We start from the raw sequence: 24,376 nt of genomic DNA, 5'->3' as shown, positions 1-24,376 counted from the left end.
TTCAAAATATTATGAAGTGGTATAAACTGCATTAGAAAATAAATGTGTTGGGACACCTTGGTGGTTCAGCTTTTGAGCATCTGCCTTTGGCTTAAGTCATGATCCCGAGGTCTTGGGATTGAGACATCAGGTTCCCTGCAGGGAGCCTGCTTCTGCCTCTGCCTAGGTCTCTGCCTCTCTGTGTCTCTTATGAATAAATAAATACAAAATCTTTAAAAAAAAGAAAGTAAATGTATTTCAATTGTATTTTCTTACAAAAAGGAAGAGATAGAATTGTACAAATTTAGATGTAAAAATGCAATAGTAGTTTCCTTTGGTGATGTCATATTTTGCCTGATTCTTCATAATACTTGCAGCCATGTGTGGATGTCTATGCACTTAAAGAAGCAGATATTTCTTCTAGTTTTAAGTACTTTTTTTTTTTTTTTTTGTAAATAAGACCTCCTTCTGCCAGATTCTCAGACTGATGGGATAGCCTTGGGACCAGAGTGCAGCAGGGCTGGGGCTAGTTTATGGGGCTAGCATACTGTTCCAAAGTGTACAGGTGGGTTTATTTCCAGGATATGCTGGCAGCTGTGGTTCCTCCCAGACCCCTTGCTCAATTGGGCTGATCAGAAGACCATGAACAAGTGGGACTATAGCAGAGTTAATAGAACAAGGTTGCTTTCAAGTCCACAGCTGGGACATTACAATCATCAGCCTACCACTGTAGTGTGGGCCTGCCTTCTCACATTGACCCTCCTTAATCTTTGGCTCCACCAGGGTTTTGCAACCTCCTACCTGGGTGTCAACTCCCACAAAGGCACTTTTTTTTTTTTCTGTGGATGACTGACAAATTATGTTTCTATAGGCGGGGACTTCCTATTAAACCGTCTTGCTGACATCACCTTAACATTAAATTTAATGTGTAAACCCTTAAGACTCATATTTTAAAATTAATATCAATGTCACCTTAATGTATTTATTTCTCTTTTATTCACCTGAATAACTGAGAAGAAAAACATTCACATGATATAAACTATTTATAAATTTGTAAGTAGGAAATTAAGCAAATAAAATATATTGTTATAACTGATATCATTTTCTCCATCCTCATTTAAGATCCATCAAACTGAGAGGTATAATTATTTGATGAGACACATCTCCATTACCTAGTTCTATCCTCTAATTATGATATGTTTGCATTGCCATTGGTAATGGAGGAATTAGTTTACCCAAGCAAGAAATCAATAATTCAAACTTATAATTAAATTTTATTATAATGAGAAAATTCATACATTAATGTGGACTCAATCTACTATTCTCAATAGTTATTTTCTAACCCATGCATAATTAAATATGCAAATTAAAATATCTAGTATCAATGTTGTTATATTTTTATTAAAATCAATAAGGAAAGACACATAGAACAGCTCTATAATTTTATGGATATACAATAAATATGAAATTAATAGACACCAAAGAAAATTTTTCAAACGCATCATTTATTGCAAATCAATGCCAATTAAGAAATGAGTTATCCATTTTCTTTCTGGAAGTCTTACATATTTTAATATAAAAGTCAGGTATTTCTTCACCAGTAATCATACTTATCCACCATATATAGGATTGGTTACAAAATTTGTGGGGCCCCTATGCAAAATGAACATTACAGGACCCTCCTCCCAATGTATTGCTAATTTGAAGAAAGAGACAGCCAGAGCATTAAACTTAGTGTGGGGCTCTTCTGAATGTTGGTCCTATGGTAACTAGAAACATTTAAATAGGACTTAACATCAAGTCTGTATAATCACTTCCAGAAAACAGAAAGGGAGGAAAAGACTTTCCTATTTATTATTTGAAGCTACTATTACCCTGACACAAAACCATTCAGAATAAAAGAAGAAAAATGGAGGACAGTATCCTCATGGATGTAGATACAACAATTCTTAACAAAATATTGGCCATCGAACTCAGTAATATGTAAAAACATTATACACTATTACCACTTGGGATTTATTACAGAGATACAGGTTGGTTAATATTTAAAAAGCAATCATTTATCATATTAACTGAAAAAAATCACAATCACATGATAATATCAAATGATATAAAAATTGAAAAAACTCAACACTTTCTCAAGAAAACTCAGAAAATAGGAATAAGAAACAAATTCCTCAACTTTGTAAAGGAAATTTACAAAATATATATATATATTACAAAGTTTATATCATATTTAATAAGGGACTAGATAATTTACTCCATTAGAATGGGAACAAACCTATAGAAAATGGGAACAAGCCAATGATGTCCACCTTCAACACTTTTATTTAATGTAATGCTGGAAGTTTTAGCTAAAGCAAAAAGGCAAAAGCAAAAACAAATATGGGGTACATAAAATTTTTTGTATCAGAAAGTAAAAATTAAGCTTCTTATCTGTAGATTCATGATTATTATGTAGCATTAGTATCTAGAAAATGTAAAGAACTATTATTATTCAATAATACAAATTTCTGATTATTTAATTAGCAAAATACATGAAAAGACATTTCATAAAAGGGTATATGTACATGGTAAATAAACACATAAAAAGATCTTCAACATCATTAGGCATTAGGAAAATAAAAATTTTAACACACCTATCAGAATGTCTAAAATAAGAAATAGAGACAACACCAAATGGTGAGAAGGATGCAGAAAACTTGCCTCACTTATACATCATACATGTAAATGATAAGATGGTCAGCCAAAAATTCAACATGCAACTAACAGATGAACCAGAAATTGCATTCCATAACATTTATCCTAATACAATGAGAATTTAGGTTCACATGAAAACTTGTATGTAGATGTATAGCACCTTTATTCTTAATACCCTAAAAGTGGAAACAACCTATATATCCTTCAACAGGTGATTAAAGTGTGATATGGTCTTACAGAGGAATACTAATTAGCAATAAAAACGAATATACATTTGATATGAGGTTAATCAACCCTGTTGAATATCAGAGAATTATGTTGAATTGGGGAAAAAAAAAACAAATATCAAAAGATTACATACTATAGGGTTCCATTTTATAAGATTTTTGAAATGACAAAATTTTTTAAATCAAAAACAGACTATTGGTTTCTAGGGATTAGAGATTGGAGAAAAGTAGATGTGACTATCCTAGAGCAATGTAGGGAATCCATCTGGTGATAAAAATGTTTTGTGTCTTGACTTTATCAATAGCAATATCCTTTTATTTTTTTAAGATTTTATTTATTTATTCATGAGAGAAACAGAGAGAGAGAGAGAGAGAGGCAGAAACACAGGGAGGATGAGAAGCAGGCCCCATGCAGGAAGCCTGATGTGGGACTTGATCCTGGGACTCCAGGATCATGCCCTGAGCCAAAGGCAAACACTCAACCACTGACCCACCCAGGCATCCCAGTAACAACATCCTGACTGTTATATTATACTATAGATTTGCAAGATGTTACCATTAGGGGAAATAATAAAGGGTACCAAAAAATCTCATTTCTTACAATATGATTCTACAATTATCTAAGCATATTAATCTTTAAAAAAGGAAATTAAAAGACCATTTTGTCTATAAAAATAGATGTGCAAAATGAAATTAGTCAATAGTATTTCTAAAGTGTATAAATTTATATGAATATCTAAGATTAAAGAAAAATGTGCCCGAAGAAAGAAAAACTCAGTATTAAATAATCAATATTAAATAAATGTAATTTATCAATGAATAAATTTAAAAATTGGGTGATTATTTCAATATGTAAGGAAAGAAAAAGTTTCCTTCTATTTCTATTTCAAAAATAAATTCAAAACATATATATATGCAGATTCATATATTTATATATATAATTACTTCAAAAAACTCATCAATTTAGAAATAAAAAGATTTTCTCAATTTGTTGAAGATAATATAAAAAGTCTACGGCAAGTGTTATATGAACAAGAGAAGAACAAAAGATAAGCAGACCAACTATTATGAACTATTATTGTTGTTTTATTATTTGCTCTAGAGTAGCTAGTATAAATAAGAAACAGAAATATTTCAACAGAAGAAATAAGCCTGCAAGTATTAGTAATGTAATTATCTATATAGAAAAAACAACTGAGAGTTTATAGAAACCGATTAGAAAGTTTAGCAGCATTGCTACATAGAAGAACATCATATAATCTACACCAGCAATAATCAACTAAAAATTAAAAATAAATTAAAAATTCCACTACTTTGTGAACTCAGTACATTTCTTCTGAAATGTGTATATATGGTGTCTGAGTCTCTCGACAAACTCCTACCACATGAAGAGGTCAGAGCGAGAAAAGCGTGCAGTGCAACTTATAAGAGAGAACAGTCAGGTTGTAATAAATAAGATTATTTACTAAGGAAGCAAAGTTATGTCTGAGCCAAGAGCATCCCTATTAAGTTAACCCAGGAACAGAGGAAATGGAGTTCATGAGAACTGTGAAAAGTGTGTGTGAAAATTGTCTGATAGACTCTTATTGATGACTAAATGCTTTTCTGCATGAATGTTGACCCCTCTAAGTCTTTTTTGTTGTTGTTATCAAATTTAGCTCTTTTAATAGTGAGAATGTGTGATCTAAGGAAACAATGTCAGAGCCACAATTAGGTCCCTCTAATGCAGATTCCTTATATTGTATGCGAAGAGACAGACATGCACGAAATTTAAGAGATTTTTCTCAAGGTCACTAAGCTAAAATGTGACAGATTTACAGATTTGGGATTAGAACTTCTTTCTCCTGATACCTGTTTCTTTTTTCTTTCCACAAAATCAAATGGTGATATTTTACCTACATCCACATTCTTATTTTTGCATGCAGTCCAAATAATTTATTCTCAGCTCAGGAGGAGGAATATGGTGAGTCTTTTTCTAATTGTAGGTCTACTTGCCACTACTCCTAGTTTCTGGCCATTGCCACCAATGGCCAGATTCAATCATGTATCAGAATCTTTGGATGATATTGATAGACCATTTTATTGTCGTCAAAATCACAAGAGATAATAATTAAGGAGATGTTTACTGAGGAGTAATTTTTCAACTCTAATAAATAACTTCTGTTAACTTTTAAAGTATAAAAATCAAACACATCTTATTAAGTCCTTCACTGATTATTTCACTCAACTTTTGGTGACTTCCTCTAGCTATGCCCAGTGTGGCATACAAATATGATTAGTAAAAATCAGGGGAAGAGAAAAACACTGAAAAGGCTCCAAACCAATCATGAGACTGTTTTCAAAGCTTCATTCACTAAGAACCAAGTGATTACTTCTTAAATTTTTTTTCTGGATACCAAGTTTCCTTCTGCCATTTTAAAAAAAATTACCAGAAATTTAGTGGCTTAAAACAACATACATTTACTACCCTACAGCTTTTTATCTCAGAAGTCTGACATGGATCTCATTGGGCTAAAATCAGCTTGTCAGCAGGGCTGCATTCCTTTCAAGAGGCTGTAGGAGAGAAAGCAATCCATTTCCTCCCTTTCCTAACTTCTAGAGGTTGCTCATATTCCTTGGTTCATCCTCTCTTTCATCTATCTTCTTCTAGGAGCCTTTTATTTCTGTGACCGTTCTTCTGTCATCATATTTCTCTCTTACCACAGCCAGCCAAGGTTCTTACCTTTTAAGGATTCATGTGATTAGATTGAGTTTACGTGGATAATACAAGATAATTGTTCAATTTTAACATCATTTTTTAAAATTTATTATTAATGAGAGAGAGAGAGAGAGAGAGGCGCAGAGACACAGGCAGAGGAAGAAGCAGGCTCCATGCAGGGAGCCAGACGTGGGACTCGATTCCGCATCTCCAGGATCAGGCCCTGGGCTGAAGGGACTAAACCGCTGGGCCACCCGGGCTGCCCCAATTTTAACATACTTCAAATAATCATATCTACATATTCCCTTTTGCCATCCAAGGTAATATAGCCAAAATTTCCTGAAATAATTATGTGGATATTTTAGACAGGCCATTGTTCTGTCTACCACTCTGTGTGATTGGGGAGGTTTTAATGATTTGATGATTAAAACATTCTCAGTTGAATGTTATGGAGATTTCCTACAGGTTTTTCCACTATCTGAAAGTTCAATTCATCACACTTTAATTTTATGAAAGACCTACATGGGTACCTGTTTTTGCTAACTGAAAGAAATCTAAAGAGGATTTTCACTTTTACAAAATAACAATTACGTCTATCTGTGCCTTATGCCAAGTCAGCTTATGAAAAGGTTTCCTAGGAATGCTCTACTTTCAAGTAGCAGGGAAAAGCTGTACCAGTCCTTATGACTATTGCTATAAAACCAGAGAAGCATGAAAAGACAGTGATGAAGGGTTAAAACAAAGAGTTAAAAGTAAGGTACAGGGGATTAGAATGAGATGAGACTAATAGGCTGTTTAGGAAGTTTTAACTACAACTTTGCAAAAAATAGATTAAAAGGATTAGAAATAAATTAGTTGTTATACCATTTCATTCCACTAATTATTTCCGTTTAGTTCACTTCATCTTAGCAGGAGAGTCCTCTTCTATTACTGTTAACTAAGGTGGAAGCAGAAAGCCAGCATAGGAGTCTAAGACTGAGGAGGAGGTTTACACAGTGTTCAATTGTTCAGTGTACAATTCTTAGTGCCGTATGTTTTGATTTGAATTTTTGTAGCTCTATCCAATTAACTTGAGAAATCACATTAATAAATATATTAGCCCTATCACCTACTATCCTTCTATCTTGTAATAATCTTGTATACGGCTTAATTTAGAATATTTCTGCTTCTGAAAATACAGCTGCCTTTTTTTGATATTAATTCAGCAGATCTTCTGCTCTGTACCTCAGTAGTTTGATTACTCTTCTGAGTTGAAAGAATTTAAAATGATACAATATCACAAGTTTTCCAGACAACCATAACAAAATCTTGTTTTTGCATTTAAGTGTCTGCAATTCATGCATCAAGAGGGAAATCTGTTTTCTTTAACGTGGTATGAAAAATTTGACCGTAATTTCTGTCTTGAGAACTGATATGTTTAATCAAAACTAACTACTCTTCCAATATATCACAAATATATGCACAATGAAATAAAGATACACTTGAGTGAGTCAGCTGGAATAGTAGGTTTATATTATATGCCTCCATTCAGGCAGACATTTTAAAAATATATTTGGCTTACAATTTATGATTTAAAAACTAAAAAGATTAAGTCATTGATGCTTTCTGGAAGCAAAATTTAAGGCAAAAAATACATCAAAGTAGTATGTATTTATAAGCTACAAGAAACTTTTACATGAAGAAATCATGTCTACACTTGGAGAAATGTCAATTATACTAGTTACACAAACACACTTTATTAAATGAAACAGTACAGAGAATGAAACACTTTATTTTTCTCACATTGATGCTAATTTTGGTCTGAAATTAGGTTGTAAGAGTAATTGCAAATTTTATCTTGATTTTTCTTTTTTTGCCATGAAATGAAACATGTTAAAATCGTGGCTTCCATTATTATTCCTGTCCCACCACATCTCTCTCTGTCTCTCTGTCTCTGTCTCTGTCTCTCTCTCTCTCTCTCCTTACCCCTGCAAGCATGCACACACAAATACATATACATACATATACACAACCACATACCCCTATGTTCTATTTCTATAAAGAAATGTAATAGGCATCAAATGTAATGGCAGCACATTTCATTCTTTTTTCTTTTCTCCTGAGGGGAAAAAAAAAAAAAAACCTGAAGAAAAATACTACCATAGGCTACCATGTTTAAAAACCTTTTCATGCAGCTTTAAAATTTCCACTCAAAGCTATGATTCAAAGATTCTCAGACAATTGAAGAAAATTTCCAAAACTGAAAGTGATTAATAATGCATGTACATTAAAAATAGAACTCTAGGACATGTAGGAAAAATAAAAGATTCATAAGAACACTTGAAAAAATTTTGGATTGACTAAATATAAGCATTTGGAAAGAAATTTTATTAATAAACTATAGAAGAATGTAATACAAAATTAAGAGAATAAAATTAAGCTTTCACATCACAGATAATTTTGGAAGAAACTATTTAATAGCAAGGTTGTAATATAAGGTTAAATAAATATAACAAAAGCTAGGACAAAAAGATAACTGTAAGAGAAAAACAATATACTTTAAAATTGGTCCGGAAGTTCTAAAAATTGTTTGTATTCCAGAATGTGATAGCAACAACAAAATTGTAGAAAATTATTTTTCCTAAGAAATAATATAAAAGTTTTTGCAGCTGAAGGACCTATGCCGCTAGATTGAAGGTACCAATAAATGTCAAGACAGGTGAAAGGAAATGAAATCCACCAAATGATATCACTGAGAAATATCAGAAGCCAGTTGTAAACAGAAATACTAAACCTTTCAGAGAAAATAAAATCATGTCACTTATGAGTGAGAATTAAAATGACACTTCACTGTTCACTGGTACAGTGGATGATCAAAAATAATGAAGCAATTCTCACAAAATAAGGGAACCCATTTGCACTAATGAATTCTATAACCAATATTTGAGTAAAATAAATGCATATGACAAGAATAAGTGACTGAGGGGAGTGTCTTTTCATTGCTGTGGTGAATATGAATAAAGATAAATAAATAAAAGACAGTAGCATAATTAGAAAGCTATAATAATTAGAAACTCAGTATGATCCAATATTTTTTTAAGATTTTTTTTTTAATTTATTCACAAGAGACCCGAGAGAAAGAGAGGCAGAAATGCAGGCTGAGGGAGAAGCAGGCTCCACTCAGGGAGCCCAATGTGGGACTTGATCTGGGAACTTTGGGTTCATGCCCTGACCCGAAGGCAGACACTCAACCACTGAGCCACCCAGGCATCCCAGTATGACCCAAATTAAGAGTAAAATTATCCTTAAAAAACTGACAGAGAGGGGGGAAATATATAAGATCATAAATAAACACCGGGAATCTAAACTGAAAGGGTAATCATATTTCATACATTTTAATACAGAAATATAAAAATGGAGTAATATCCTATTGAAGTTACTAAGATTGGAAGTAAGTGAATAGTTATGAAATAATCAACCACATGCACAGAATGTGTTTGTGTGGATTTGTGTGTGGTCAGTGATGTGGTCATGCTGGTGCTTTTGGTGAGTAAGAGGGAAGAATCAGTAATCAGGCTGGTCTCACAATGTCAAGAGAATTGGAACAAATTTAATTCACAAGGCAAAAAAAGTGTAAGTGAAGAAATTTGTATCCAAGCAATTTTTATTGATATTTTCAAAATATTCAAGAACCTAGGTAATAGAGCAACAATGAATGTTTCTTTACAAACAAAGAGATCTGGGCAGCCCCAGTGACCCAGTAGTTTAGCACCTTCAGCCCAGGGCCTGATCCCGGAGACCCGGGGTTCGAGTCCCACGTCTGTCTCCCTGTGTGGAGCCTGCTTCTCCTTCTGCCTGTGTCTCTGCATCTCTCTCTCTCTTTGTGTCTCTCATTAATAAATAATAAAATATTTAAAAATAAAAAAAAACAAAAAAAGATCTGCATGATAATAAAATCTAGCTAATATCTCCAAAGGTACTCAGAATAAACCACTTGGTGCTGAGCACATTAACAGAGAGAACCAAGGTTAAATAACTGAGAGAAACATTTATCATAGGAAAATGTCAAAAATTTAATGTTATAACAAACAGAAGTGAAAGCAAAAGTAAGAAAGAAGGGTGGGGAGATGCTGGAGAACTCAAATGGGGCTATGAAATGTAGTGGTACTAATCTTACCTTCTTTGAAAGAATTTACATTAAAAAACAATATTAAGTTAAGAAAACATGTTTGTAAAAATTTATTTTGATTTCCTATAGATGTTTGTTAATTATCACTCTAAAACAGGAAAATTAAAGTAAAAACAAAATAAAGTCAGGACATAAAAGGAAAAACAGAAGTTTATCAATTTTTATATCATTTTAAACAAAAGCCAATAGATCTAGTCTCAATTTGGGAATAAAAAGTGAACATGGCTGCATGTTGCACAAATATGGATATGTTGTACAAACTTTGAAGTCTATTATTAAATATTAAGTACAAACATTACTCATAGAGAAAAAGTAATTTATAGACCATGAAGTAGAAAACCCCAGGGCATTAAAATAGAAATTCACATAAAAATATGCTCAAAACTAAATATATTTGCTGTTCTAACCAATATAAATGGGATAAATTTAAATTTGCAGAGAAAAAGATGACTTAGAGATTAGCTAAATACATAGCTCATCCATATATATTCATGGCAGAGATGTATCTAAGAGAAAGTGTTTCAGAAATATTTAAACTAAGAGGATGATCCAAAGAGTAAAAGAGCTCTTATGTCACATAATTTATACACTTAAGAAATGAAAATGTAAATATACAGAAACCATATGGAGATATTAAAAGAAATAAATTCTTAGTCATTCTGACCCATTTTTTTTTGAACTCATGGCAAGTCAAATGGCTGAAATTGATCAAGTATATATAAACCAAACTTATCTTTAAAAAAAAAACTATCTTTAATAATAAGAAATGTAATTCTATTTTTCAAGCTCATGAAATATGTTGTTTGTTTCTGCTAGGCCCCAAGGTCAAAATCAAATAAATTTTAAAGCAAAAATAGTAATGACAAGAGATTCCAATTGCATTCTGACAAAAGGAGAGATAATTAGCTTCAATTAAAGTTTTTATATAGGATATAATTAGCAAATCAGAAATGGTAAATATTCTTAGAGATATTAAATAAAAATATAGCATTCAGGAATAAACTTTGTGAAATTATACAAATGCTATATGAAAATGTTTAAACTTTTACTATAAGAGAGTGAAAAACTTTAGTCACTCATATGCTTGGCTAGGAAAACACAGTATTACAGAGAACAGTATCTGTGGTCAGCATCAGAGGATGTATGGAATTGCTGAATTACTAAACTGTACACCTGAAACTAACATAACAGTGCATGTCAACTAATTGGGATTAAAATAAACATTTAGAAAGAGAGAACATCCTTTACCAGTGTCTTTACCAGTTCTAGGTTGAGAGTTATTTCCTCTTAGTTGTCTGAAGATATTCTTTTCCTGTCTTCTGGATTCCATTGTTTTTGAAAAGTCTACTCTCCATCTAATTTTTGTCTCTTTATAAAAGTAAGTTTCTTTCTTTCTGGCCCTTTTAAAAGGCCATCTTGTTTCTAATGTACTATAATTAACATTAAAGTGAGTTGAAGTATGAAAAAAAAGAGAGAATACTCTCTGAATATGACTCACATACCTCCACAAATTGTAAGAGTACTCTATATGCCACTTGCTGAGAAGTAGACACAATTAACGTTTTGGTCCCCCCCCCCCCCTTTTAAGCCATTATTCACTCCCAGCCAATATGTAAAAAAAATTGCCAGTGAAGGATGAAAGTAAGCTGGTGTCTTTGAAGGGAATGATGGGTATCTTCATTCGGGCTCAGCCATAAACAGAGTGGCTTGAAAGCAACAGAAATTTATTTCTCAAAGTTCTGGAAGCTGGACATGCAAGAACCAGTGCAAGCACACTTGGGTTCTGTTGAGAGCTGTCTTTTGAGCTGCAGACTGTTTTCTCTCATATCCATCCATCTTTGTAGGGCAGAGGGCAGAAAGAGTATGCAAGCTCTCTCCTGATTCACAGGAATACTAATCAAACTTATGAGAGTTCCATTCTCAACCTCAACTTATTACATCCCAGAAGTCTCATCTAATACTATCAAGTTGTGGGGGTGGTGGGTGGTGGGTGGGTAGGGTTCGTCTAATGGAGTGAAATATGAAGGTGGTCTGGGTCAATGTAAACTATGAGTGGCCGCCATTAGTGTGCATCCATGCTGGCAATGAAAGACCACAGACGTGTGGGTATCATCCACATAGAAGACATCATTGCCAGATTCCAACAGCATCTGTCAAAAGAAACTATGTTTCTTTTTATCATATCCTTGAAAATTCAACCCTAGAAGAGTTAGAAGTAGCATCTAGCACAACAGGGGTTGCTGTGGAATGAGAAAGGTGAAGGATAAGGTCTATTTCCCTTTACTTTTCTTCAACAAACAATGGATAAAGATCTTGTCTGAATTGCGGGTAGAGCTGTGTGTAGAAAAAGAAATTGAATGCAATTGAAAAATTTAATTTTGGTTAGACTATACCTAGTAATCACTTAAGTGAGGTTTTTAAATACCTGTATATGTTTGGAAACCATCTGGGGTCTACTTGAGAATTCAAGAAGTACTGAAGGCTACACGCTGGGCTGGAACATAGTGCTTGAGAATTATACAGATGTTCCCTCATGCGTCTACCAACTTCAGACATTCAATAAAAGAGTTATGAGATTTCTTATTATGCTTCAAGAATAATTAAATGTCGAGATAAGTGTTAGTATGTCAGAATAATAGCACAAATTTAGACAAAAAAAAGATAAGCTGGAAAATGTTGATTATGTTAACCAAAAGCAAAGTTCTTTTTATTTTTTTTTAAGATTTTTTTGTTTGACAGAGAGATTGAGAGAGAGAGAGAGAGAGAGGAGGCAGGCAGAGGGAGAGGGAGAAGAAGACTCCTCACTGTGCAGGGAGCCTGACGTGAGGGTCATTCCAGGACCTTGGGATCATCTCCTGAGCCAAAGGCAGACACTTAACTGACTGAGTCATCCAGGTGCCCCTAAAAGCAAAGTTCTTAATGTGCAAATAAAAATTTATATTAAGAAAATTGTCTTGACATGTAAAACATAAGAACAAACAGAACAAAAGGAAAATAGATACCAAAGCCAGTAACTACATGCAGTAATACTTACCTCCTCTATGAATCATAAAGTACTATTTTTCATTTACATTATTGAAAATCAGTTTTAAAGTTATCTTTTTAAAAAGAACACATCATATGAAGAAAGGATACTTTCATATATTCACTCTTTATGTGGACAAATCATTGACACTTTATGGATAGTGATTTGGCAACATCTAAAATGTTTCTATTTCCAAAAGCAGTTGAGGTAAATATTTATATTAATCATCATAGTAACTTTACCTCTTATCAAATTATCCTGCCTCTAAAACTTATGCATTTAGAAATCTCCTAGTTTAAGTGATAATAAGGTGCCTTTAAATATTATATTGATATATAGTGGGTATTTTATATTTCGCTTTTACAAAGATCAGAAAAAGAGCATGACTTGATGAACACTTTTTCTCTTTTTAAAATGTATTTATTAATTTTGAAAGAGAGAGTGTGCACATGCATGCATGCTCTCTAGTGGGGGCGGGGGGATAGAGAGAAAGAGTTCTTCCAGACTCCCTGCTGGCACAGAGTCGGAGGTGGAGGCAGGGCTAGATCTCACAACCCATAAAATCCTGACCTAAGCAGAAAACAAAGAGTCCAAAGCTGAATCTACTGAGCCACCCAGGCACCCCACTGAGCAGTACTGTTGATCTGCAGCTTGTAATGATCAAAATATATCCTTGATAGTCAACCCTGTTCATATCATTTACAATCTCTGATTATTACCTCCTCTGATTTTTCATATAGATTGCTTCCATATTCTTTCTGTTCCTGAATTTACAGGCAAGAGTAAAAAACATTTTCTAGGAAAAATTACTTTTCTTTCATTCTAGCCTGGAAGATGGAGCTCTAATCTATCTATCTATCTATCTATATCTATCTATCTATCTAACTATCTATCTATCTATCTATCTATCTATCTATCTATCTATCTATCCATCCATCTATCTATCCATCTATCTATGTGTGTGAAAGAAATATGGGGATGTTTGTGTGTAAAAGAAATAACCTACAGGATAACCTTTAGGAATTTTAATCAAATATGCAGTGGCTAAAGGCTTGAGTTCTAATTGATTCCAATGTCTTTATATTTAAGATAGAGTTTGCAAAAGTTTGAATATTCATAGTGTTTTCTTAACCTGCTCTATGTAAGAATAACAATAATGCAGACTGAATAAAATTAATTAGTATTGCACATTTTATTTTGTTAAATGTGGATATTGGAAGAGTAGATTGAGAGGAATGACATGACTGTTTTATGAGAGGGGACTTCTGTCTCCTTTTTCTGTACCATGTATTTGGTTAACCTTCTATACAGTAATTCCTGCTCCAGTTGAGCCAGATGTAATGCTCTTTCTAGGAACCTCACGTGCATATAATTCACATCCTCGCAGGTAGAGATTTAAGGCTCCAGAGTAGTTTCAGGAAGGAAGAATTTTCTCTTCCCTTTGAGGTCCTCCCAGCTGGAGTAAGAATCAAATTGGTATGAGATTGATTAACAGGAGAAAATAGGGGAATCAATATAGACATGAACTTCCAAAGATAGCGAGGTAACATGATGCTCATATGAGCTATGGAGAAAGGTAGCAGTTGAATGACACAAGGTGGGGATAGATGCACATGGATAGCTTAGTCAGTTAAGCCTCTGGCTCTTGAATTTGGCTCAGGTCATTATCTCAAGGTTGTGAGATGGGGCCTGGCCTTGGCCTCAATCTCTGCTTGAGATTCTCTCTCTCCTCTTCTCCCTCTGCCCCTCCCTGCATGTGTTCTAAATAAATAAATAAATAAATACCATAGGTAAAGAGAAATCTCTGTGGATAGCTCTCTTCCTGGCACAGAAGGCAATTAAGGGGGAGATAAGGAATTTTTCTTGAATCTGCTGAGTTTTTATTGCTTTTAATTCACAGCAATGTTCATGCCAAAGTGGCCCATCTTGGCTGCCTTCACATGGCCCATGTAGTAGCAAAGTTTGGTCACAGTAGTAGGAGACTATCCAAAGTGACCAGAATGCAATTAGGTACAACGGGGTGAAAGAAATCAGGTAATGAATTCCTGGGTGGCTTAGTGGTGCAGCATCCGCCTTTGGCTCAGAGCGGGATCCTGGAGACCCGGGATCAAGTCCCACAATCGGGCTTCCTGCATGGAGCCTTCTTCTCCTGCCTGTGTCTCTGCCTCTCTCTCTCCCTCTCTCTCTCATGAATAAATAAATAAAATATTTTTAAAAGTTAGGTAAAATTGGCAGTGGAATGTCTATGTACAACCAAAAATTTATAAGTTTTCTAGTTATATCATAGGCAGATGGGCCATCTTTTATTAAAGTATTGCCGGAATTTGTATTCCCCAAGCACAAATTCTTGAGACATAGCGAATCCTAATCTGCAAACCCATTAAACAGAATTAGGGGAAATGATCAGAGTGGAATACCTCTAGAACTTTTACAATTATATATCAAATAAAAAGATTTCCTCTACCAGTCTGAATAATCTTTTAGAATCCTCATACTATGAAGTTAATGAAGTGGATGCACTCCCATTTTACCAGGTATAATTATCTGAAAACATTACAGAAATTTTACTTTGTGGCCTGAAATTCCTAATAAACAATCCTAAGTTATTCAGAGATTTTTCACTCCACGCATGTTCTACTCCATATTCAATCTGAAGCTAATAAATAGTGCCTGTGTTGTTGTGTAAATTAATACATAGTGTTCAGCCTCCAAATTCCTAGTGATAATAAAGTATTCCTAAAATGTAAAGATTTCTTCATATATGTATGTATAAATATCAATGTTCCCTTTCTCAAGACTGGTTCATTAGTTTTTAAGAGAATTTTACATAAGGAATGAAAATCAAGTGTGATTATTAAAAGTCAAATACAGGTGCTAAAGCATTAAATGTTTTCTAAAACAAGACTGGAGTATATATTATATAAGCTTTTGAAAGTGGTGAGTTGTAAAAATTGTTTGATTTCCTTCATAAAAAAAAAAAAAACTTAACACTGATAGGATAAAATTAATTCCATGATAATTCAAAAGGGCCTAGGTTTTAATAGGATCCAACTCTATGTGCCATAAAATAAAATAGGTAAGACAAGAGAAAGAATGATAACATATATCTAACCTAATAAATTTGAGAAAAAGTGAAAAGAATAGAGCCCTCCTCAAGGGAATAAAAGATAACTTGTTACACTTAACCTGCCAAGAAGAAGGAGAATGAGAAAGGCAGAGAAAAGTATACAGCAGAAGATGTACTGTGTTTCTGAATAAAACTAATTTGTTTCCAGAATCCAGAATTCCACTAGCAAGTACATTCTCTTAGGTAATTAGAATCAAAGAAAGTGTTTTGGGCCACATCTAGCTGATGTTAAAATACCATTTCCATTGTAATGCATAGCCTAAGTAGTGTTCTAACCTTAAGAAAATATTATTCTAGCTGAAAAAATAATAAAAGATTATTTCTCTTTAGTATCTTAAAAATAGTAAACATTTATATAATATTTATATCATATTTCACTTAGAAAAAAGACTAGAAAAATTTCATCAAAAATATTGACACAGGGATGCCTTGGTGGCTCAGCAGTTGAGTTCACCTTTCTTCAGCCCAGGGTGTGATCCTGGGATCCTGGGATCGAGTTCCACATCAGACGCCCTGCATGGAGCCTGCTTCTCCCTCTGCCTGTGTCTTTGCCTCTCTCTCTCTCTCTCTCTCTCTCTCTGTGTCTCTCATGAATAAATAAATAAAATCTTTCAAAAAAAAAATACCGACACCATGATTTTATGATTATTGGGACTAAGTACATATTTGTTTTCCCTAAAGAATGTACCCTCCTCCTTTTTTTGTTTCTAGTTAACCAGTTAAGTAAATCCCCTCACCTGGTGCTTAATAATAATAATAATAATAATAATAATAATAAATGATTCCATCCTAGATTTTAAGGTATTTTAATTGTTACTGTTTCTCTTTCCTTCCTCTAGCCATCAAATGAAAGGTTAATAAATTCAGATACTCCTTAAATAATTTCCTTTACTTAGGATAAGCATACTCTTACATAGCATTCTTTCTCCATTACAAAAGCTGAGATTTAAACAATAAAGACAACTCTAAATATGACAAATTGATATCCAAATAGACTCCTTCTTTCACTCTATGTCACAAATTTATGATGTTAATGTGGTAAAAACATTGGGAGTATAGGTATTATCAGTAATCCATGAAATAAACTGATACTACAAATAGCATTCTTAGAATTATCAACAAAGCTTCAGAATATTTCCATTCCTTAAAATGTCCACAAATAATAATTTACAGAGTGAACCCTAGAGTTGCAAAAACTGAACATAAAAATGAATTGAAAGCTTCATATTATTATGGAATTTCAAAATAAAAAAAAAAAAGCCATTAAATCAGTGTGCCCATCTTCAAGAAATGTAGAGCATTATTTCCTCAGTTATATTCCCCCATGATTTGTCCAACCTAGTTTTAAATGACTAAAGCAATGAGGCTTCCTCTAAGTATCCTTTGGGATATTATCCCATAGCCTAATTCTTAGTACTATTAGGAATTTTGGTAGGTGTGTGAATTCTCAGGACATTTTTATGCCTTGTTTCAGCAAATTGCTGTTCACAGATGACTTCATCAAAAAAGGTGTCTTTGTATAGAATCAGATGATTGAAAACTCATGCTGCATTTTGCATAATATTTGATAGTTATTACCATCCTGAATAACGTGTACTTATTTCCATGACTCATTTTCTTCTATTATGATTTTATATAGTTTGTAAATAGAGTTACTGTGAACTGTCTCATGATGCCTAAAATGGAAGGTGTAGAAGTAAAATGCAATGAAGCAAGAAAGATTAATTAAAAAAACTTGCACCCTCAGATAATTTTCAAGATTGTGAGCTTTTTATTGTTTCTGTGATATGACTACTAATTGTTATAAATAACCGATTTGACATTCTTGAACAAATCGTTTCAGGAAATAGTAAGCATAGGCCAGAGAGAAAATATATATTTGTATGTACTTCACGGACATACTCAGGTATATAAATACACACACATCTAAATATAAAACAAATATACATATACACATTTACCTATATATATATGTGCATGTATTTCTGTATATTTATCTTCCTATATCAGCAATACTATAATAATCACTGCTAGGTAGACACATTAAGGAGAAGATCTAGGTTAAAATATAATTTAGAACTATCTCCACATTAAAATGATACCAGGAGTCATTTAAAATAGATGAGAATCTCCCAGGACTAACTATAGGATTGTGGGTAAAAAGGTGGGGCATGGGGAAAGATTTATGGGCACGCCACCTTTGAAAGATTGAAAGAAATCAAATAAAATGAGGAGAGTTTACAAGGAAACCAAATGGACAGACCAGAGAGGTAATGAGGAATTTAGGAAAATGAGGTATGAATATCAAATGACAGGTTTTTTTGTTTGTTTGTTTGTTTTTCAAATGACAGTTTGGTGCTGATAGTACATATATTTCAAGTTAGTGAATCTGAGCTTGCACCTGTGTCAGCTGTATGGCATTACACAGGCTTCCAAATGTCTGGATGCCTCATTTTTATATCATGAAAAGAAAAAAAAAAAAAAAAGGAAAGGAAAGGCATAGTTAAGTACATTACGGATTTGAAGTATGCACTAAATATTTTTAAATTCTGTGAGATATAAAGCCATATCTGATATTATTTTATTTGTGCATTTCATTAATCCTATGATTACATTCATGTTAGAAATGACTCTAGAAGAAAGAAGCTTCTATTTACAGAGATTTTTGTCACATATATTATGTGTGGTGCATTATACTTACTATAGAATATTTCCTTTTTTTTTTCTCCTTTAGTATTTAGGTCCACATTTGAACCCAGTAAAAAAAAGTCACATATGAAAGGAAAGAGCAACACAATTAAATGCTACTACAAGCTAAATTTGATCAAAACATTTCACCATCTTTCTTTTAGTGGAATTCTGAAAATTCTTCTTAAATAGTAATGGTTTGTCCACTGAACATTATTTTATTACTTTCCATTTATACAAGTTTGAGAATGGCATAAATTTTGGTAAATGAATTATCCTATTCACTACATCACTTTTATAGTTAGGATTCCTGCAACTTTGTGTCCCTATCAATATTATTTTGTCATTCTGTATGTCCCTAAAAGATTGAACCATTAAGCTGAGTTAGCTTTGACCTGTAAAGTGAGATTAGGGGGGATCCCTGGGTGGCGCAGCAGTTTAGCGCCTGCCTTTGGCCCAGGGCGCCATCCTGGAGACTGGGGATCGAATCCCACGTCGGGCTCTTGGTGCATGGAGCCTGCTTCTCCCTCTGCCTGTGTCTCTGCCTCTCTCTCTCTCTCTGTTGTGTGACTATCATAAAAAAATAAAATAAAATAAATAAAGTGAGATTAGGAAACAAAACAAAACAAAAAAAGAATAGTCCAGTTAAACTGTTATTCATTCATTTGGTTAAAAAATTTGGGATTTATTAATTTTATCATTATTTTGTGCACTGAGATTTTCTTATATAAGATTATTTTAGAATAAAATCTCATGGTGTTTGTTTATACATTAAGCCTAGAAAGGTCAAGCTTTTTGGAGACCTTCCAAGTTATATTTCAGAATCCTATTATTTACATTTCTTCATAACTTTAAATGTCATTTTATTTGCAGGCAGAGAACCAGCTTCATTCCTCCATTATATTAATAGGATGAATGAAATTAAAAATGCATCATCAGATTAGTGAGCCAGAGAAAGGGAATGTCTATTACTACTTTTAGTCAGACAGCACAATACTATAGTCTCAGAAGGTCAAATGGTTGCTACTGCTGGGTTGTGTTATCACATAAAATGTAGAATAATGAGTTAAGACAAATTAAACATAGTCAATGAGATAATGGTTTACATTCTACATTTAGTTTATGGATTAAAGGAAACACATGCATTGTATGAAGTGTTAGCCACAGTTATCTGAACTAAAAATCTCGTAAAATTTATCTATCTCTACTACTTTAATTCACCATGTAAATATCCGTTCCCTGATGTTTTGTATTTTACCATAATAGAATAGCATATATTCTCAATTTAATTTCATAATTTACTGATATACAGGCATTGCCAACTGAATTACTTATATTAATCATACTGGAAATAAGATCTGTCAGGAGCATATTGAAAATAAAATCAGAAAGAGTGAATTTCAAATACATATTTTATTGCTGTGCATATTGAAAATATAGAGAATTATGAATACTTAATTTATGTGAAGACACTTAAGTATATTACCATTGGGCCTTATTTAGACTTCAGATATCTTTGATCATATCATGATAATGTTCATTTTGACCAGCTATGCCAAACAAAAGTGTTTCTAAATATCTTTACATATGTTGATCAATTTCCAGTTTTTCCAGTTTTCTACAATCTTCAATGATTAGTCCACAAAATTAGATGAATACATAACTAGCCTCTTTATAGGCAATTGAGTTTAGCAACCTCATTTTTCCCCCAGCAAACTTGGAAGTATAGGTATTGTATACATGCAATCAGATCAAAAACTCTTATACATTGTAACATAAAACATTGATGAGTTTATGGCAAAATAAATATGGTTAGATTATTTGAACAAAAACTTTAAAAATCATTTAAAAATTAAGTTGTCCTCTAGAAAATTGATAAGAACTATTCAAAACTCTTCCAGGGAACATCGATAATCATTGATTTCCCATAGATGATTAATATAGTTTATTTATTTTATATCTGCACATAACAAGATATTAACAAAGTTAATAATGTTCAGACACAATATATGAAAAAAACAATATATGAAAGCACAAGATCTATAATATTGCTTTAAAATGAGCATATCCTCAATGGACTACTTGGGAAATAAAAATAAATTCCTGCCAAAAATTTTTTTCTTCTCAACTTGGTAAAGTGCCAGAATTTTAACTTAATTAAATACCTTATCTCCAAATACACTCACCTTATGAAGCACTACGGGCTAAGATTTCAACATATACATTTGAGGAGGTGGTAATGCAATTCAGCTCATAATAAGCCCTCCTCCCTATCATTAAATAAATACATAAAGGGGAATGGAATAATGATTTTGTAACATTGGGCCATAATCACATATCAAAATCAGGTTATAACACTTCAATTTATATAATTTATTTATATTACCTTGTATTTTGTAGGTGCATTGGGGGAGTGTGTGTGCGTGTGTATGTGTGTGTGCGTAGTATCAGAGAGACCACACTAGAATCTCAACTTACTGTTATCTTTCAAGGTTTATTCTGTAAACCTTATAATAAGGTTATTATAAAGTTAAAATCTAATAATATATATGATAGTTTGGTTTAAGAGACCAGTAAAGTTTGTATTTCCTAATAAATAAGAATTTGCTTCCTTTTTTTCAATTCCAAGGTTATTTTCCATTAGATTATTTAAACCAATGAAAACCAAATAAACAACTCCCTAAAACATAATTGAATTTTATTCTATTTTTATTTTTTATTATTTTTTATTCTCTCTTAAATATAAAGAGAAAACATCCTGAAATTTACATGTCATTGTACACTAATACATTTTCAATTTGATGATTCAAGTTTTCATTTGATAAATTAGGAATGAAAGTCAAGACATTGAGAACTGAGTATAGTGAGCATATATGGGAGTGTGTGTGTGTGTGTGTGTGTATGTGTGTGTGTGTGTATTTTGAGTAAGAAAACAGAGAAGAAGTCAGCTCCCATATTAAGTATCAAATATCGGTCTTTTACCTGCCCAATACATAATTTTCTAGGATTTTTGAATAAGATTTATTAAGGTTATATGACATACTTAATGTAACCATCTCAAGCTTTTGGACATATTTCCAAAAAAGAACAAAAAAAAAACATTGAACTTCGTACTGAGCCCTGCACATAATAAAGTATTTGGTAAATATTTGTTAAATATAAAATTCTTCAAGAGTTACTGTGATGCTTGTAGCAAGTTTCCCAGGAATCTACCCTCTCTAATTAGCTTACAACAAAGCCTGTTCTTTTCTGTCTTCTGAGGTCACCCCTTGGAGAGGAAGGAAAAAGCGTGCACAATAGGAAAGAGCATAAGTGGGATACTGACAAGAGGAAAAAAAGAAGTCAATAAACCAAACCAAGAATCTAATTTATCTTATACTACCCAAGTCCTCTCCAGATCTAAAAGGGCAATTGCTCCCTGGCACTCAGAAATACGAGGAAAGGATTATTGTTTGGATGGAGTGAGATGACTGCAATGAGTCCTGAAACATGTTTCATAACTTTCTGGGCTATTGTAGTCCTGATTCAAGTGGCATAATAAATAATAATGTTAATTTCCTATTCTTTGCCTTATTTGATGGCATTAACAAAGCAGCCAGTCTTTTATAACATGAATCAGGGTTTTTTTGCTATAGGCTTGACTGAAAACTTATCTGTAATCATCAGACATTGTTTTAGTAAAAGTGTAAAGGTCATTTGTTGTTGTTATTCGGATGTAAAAATAATGACTTTATCTTTAAAACTGTAGATGGTACTTTGAGCAGATTGTCTCAGAGAATTGCCAAGATATAGATCACTTTGGGAGTTGATGGCAGGAAATTAGAATGAGATACACAACAAAGTGTCAACAGCAGCAAATGTGCATATCTTTGCTTTTTTATCAGTTTTTTTTTTTTTTTTTTTTTTTTTTTTTAAGCAGCACAGAGAGACCTGGATAAACAACTCTTTAGCAAAGAAAGGAAAATCCTACATAGGATGAACAAAGGGAGACATCTGATGGAGTAAAGTTAAGTCTTTCCAAATCTGAATGTATGCAGAACCTTAGTCCTATGTCAGATTTGTTTAAATGTATGTTATATTCAAATTAATGACATATGATTATTTTAATAATTCTCATTTATTTTTATTTTTTAAGATTTTATTTATTTATTCATGAGAGACACTGGGAGAGAGGCAGAGACACAGGCAGAGGGAGATGCAGGCTCCATGAAGGAAGCCCAATGTGGGACTGATCCCTGTCTCTGGGATCACACCCTGAGCCAAAGGCAGACACTCAACTGCTTAGCCACCCAGGCATCCCTCATTTATTATTTTATATATAAAAATGATGAATGTGTTCAGCAAACATTCAAGCAGTTTATTCACTTTTATTCATTAAGCAGATGAAGGGAATTGAAAGTTAATCAACACTTAGAAAAATTATGTCTCTGTGTATAAAAATCAGATCCGTATAAAACAACATCGTAGAGGGAGCCACGTTTCAATTACTGTGCAATAACCAAGATCTCTGAGAAGGTGCAAGCAATGAATCAAAATTAAGGGTATAACCATAAAATGGAGCGACTAACACCAGAGGAAAAGATCATTCAAACTGAGTGAATATGATCTTGGATGGATTATCTGTTCAATGGTTGTCAAGGGAAAACATGATAGAAAAATAAGAAAAGAGAAATAGTTGGGAGTCCTGGGGGGTTGCTTGACTCTGCTTGAGGAAGTGTCTAAGCCTTCCTCAGCTGCCAGAGGAACCCCTTGGCCTTAGTATTAATAATGTCTTTGAGTGGATCAATCGTGTGCTCCAGGTCTAGTACTCTACAAGAAATCTGGAAAACTTTTATTCTTGGGTTTGGACAATGCAGGAAAAACCACTCTTCTACACATATTCAATGATGACCAACTGGGTCAACATATTTCAACATTAGATCTGACATCAGAAGAGCTGATGATCGCCAGAAATGACTTTTACAACTTTTGACCTTGGTGGGCAGAGGAGCAAGCAAGTTGGGTTTGGAAAAATTACCTCCCAGCAATTAATGATATTGTCTTTCTGGCAGATTCTGTAGATCATCCTCCACTCATGGAAACCAGATTTGAGCTAAATGCTTTAATGACCAATGAAACAACATCTAATGTGCCAATCCTTATCTTGGGCAACAAAAACAACAAAACTGATGCAGTCAGGGAAGACAACTCCAAGAGATATTTGGGTTTTAGGGATAGACCACGGGAAAGGGGAATGTGACCCTGCAGGAGCTGAATGCCCTCCCCATGGAAATGTCACATGCAGTGTGCTCAAGAGACAAGGCTATCACAAGGACTTCTGCTGGCTTTCCCAGGATATTGTTTGATGTTTGGACATTGAAAACAAAAGAGTTTTACTTCTCTGGACTGATCCTTAAAAAAAAAAAAAAAAAAGGAGAATAAAAAGAAAAAATGAAAGAAGAAAAATAAGAAAAGAAATGAAGACTGAAAAATAAGTTACAACTATAAGATAATGGGGTAAATAACCTGGGATTAATAGGTGACAGAGGAATGCCAATTTTAACCTCTATTCTATAACCACAATTTCCAAAGATCTTATTTTTATTATTAGGTATTGTTATTATTATTGAAAGAAAACTTATGCACACTAGAATTGTTTTACAACAGCTTTTTCATTCTCAGGTTCTCTGACTCATTCCTAGTTAATTAGTTTTACCTTCTGTTAGATTTTTAGATTTTGTCTATTTTTAAAGTATCCATAAAAAATAGAATTCTAGATAGGTGG

General features: G+C 33.2%; 1 pseudogene; it reads left to right on the top strand.

The window, feature by feature from the left end:
* Window positions 1–23,957, top strand: part of LOC112652706 (GTP-binding protein SAR1a-like) — a 42,998-nt pseudogene extending 19,041 nt beyond the window's left edge.
* Window positions 23,958–24,376: the final 419 nt, after the last annotated feature.

The sequence above is a fragment of the Canis lupus genome, chromosome 4, assembly GCF_003254725.2.
Source record: "Canis lupus dingo isolate Sandy chromosome 4, ASM325472v2, whole genome shotgun sequence".
Classification (NCBI taxonomy): domain Eukaryota; kingdom Metazoa; phylum Chordata; class Mammalia; order Carnivora; family Canidae; genus Canis; species Canis lupus.
The sequence above is the reverse complement of the archived record's forward strand: the minus strand, read 5'-3'. Positions and strand labels throughout refer to the sequence as shown.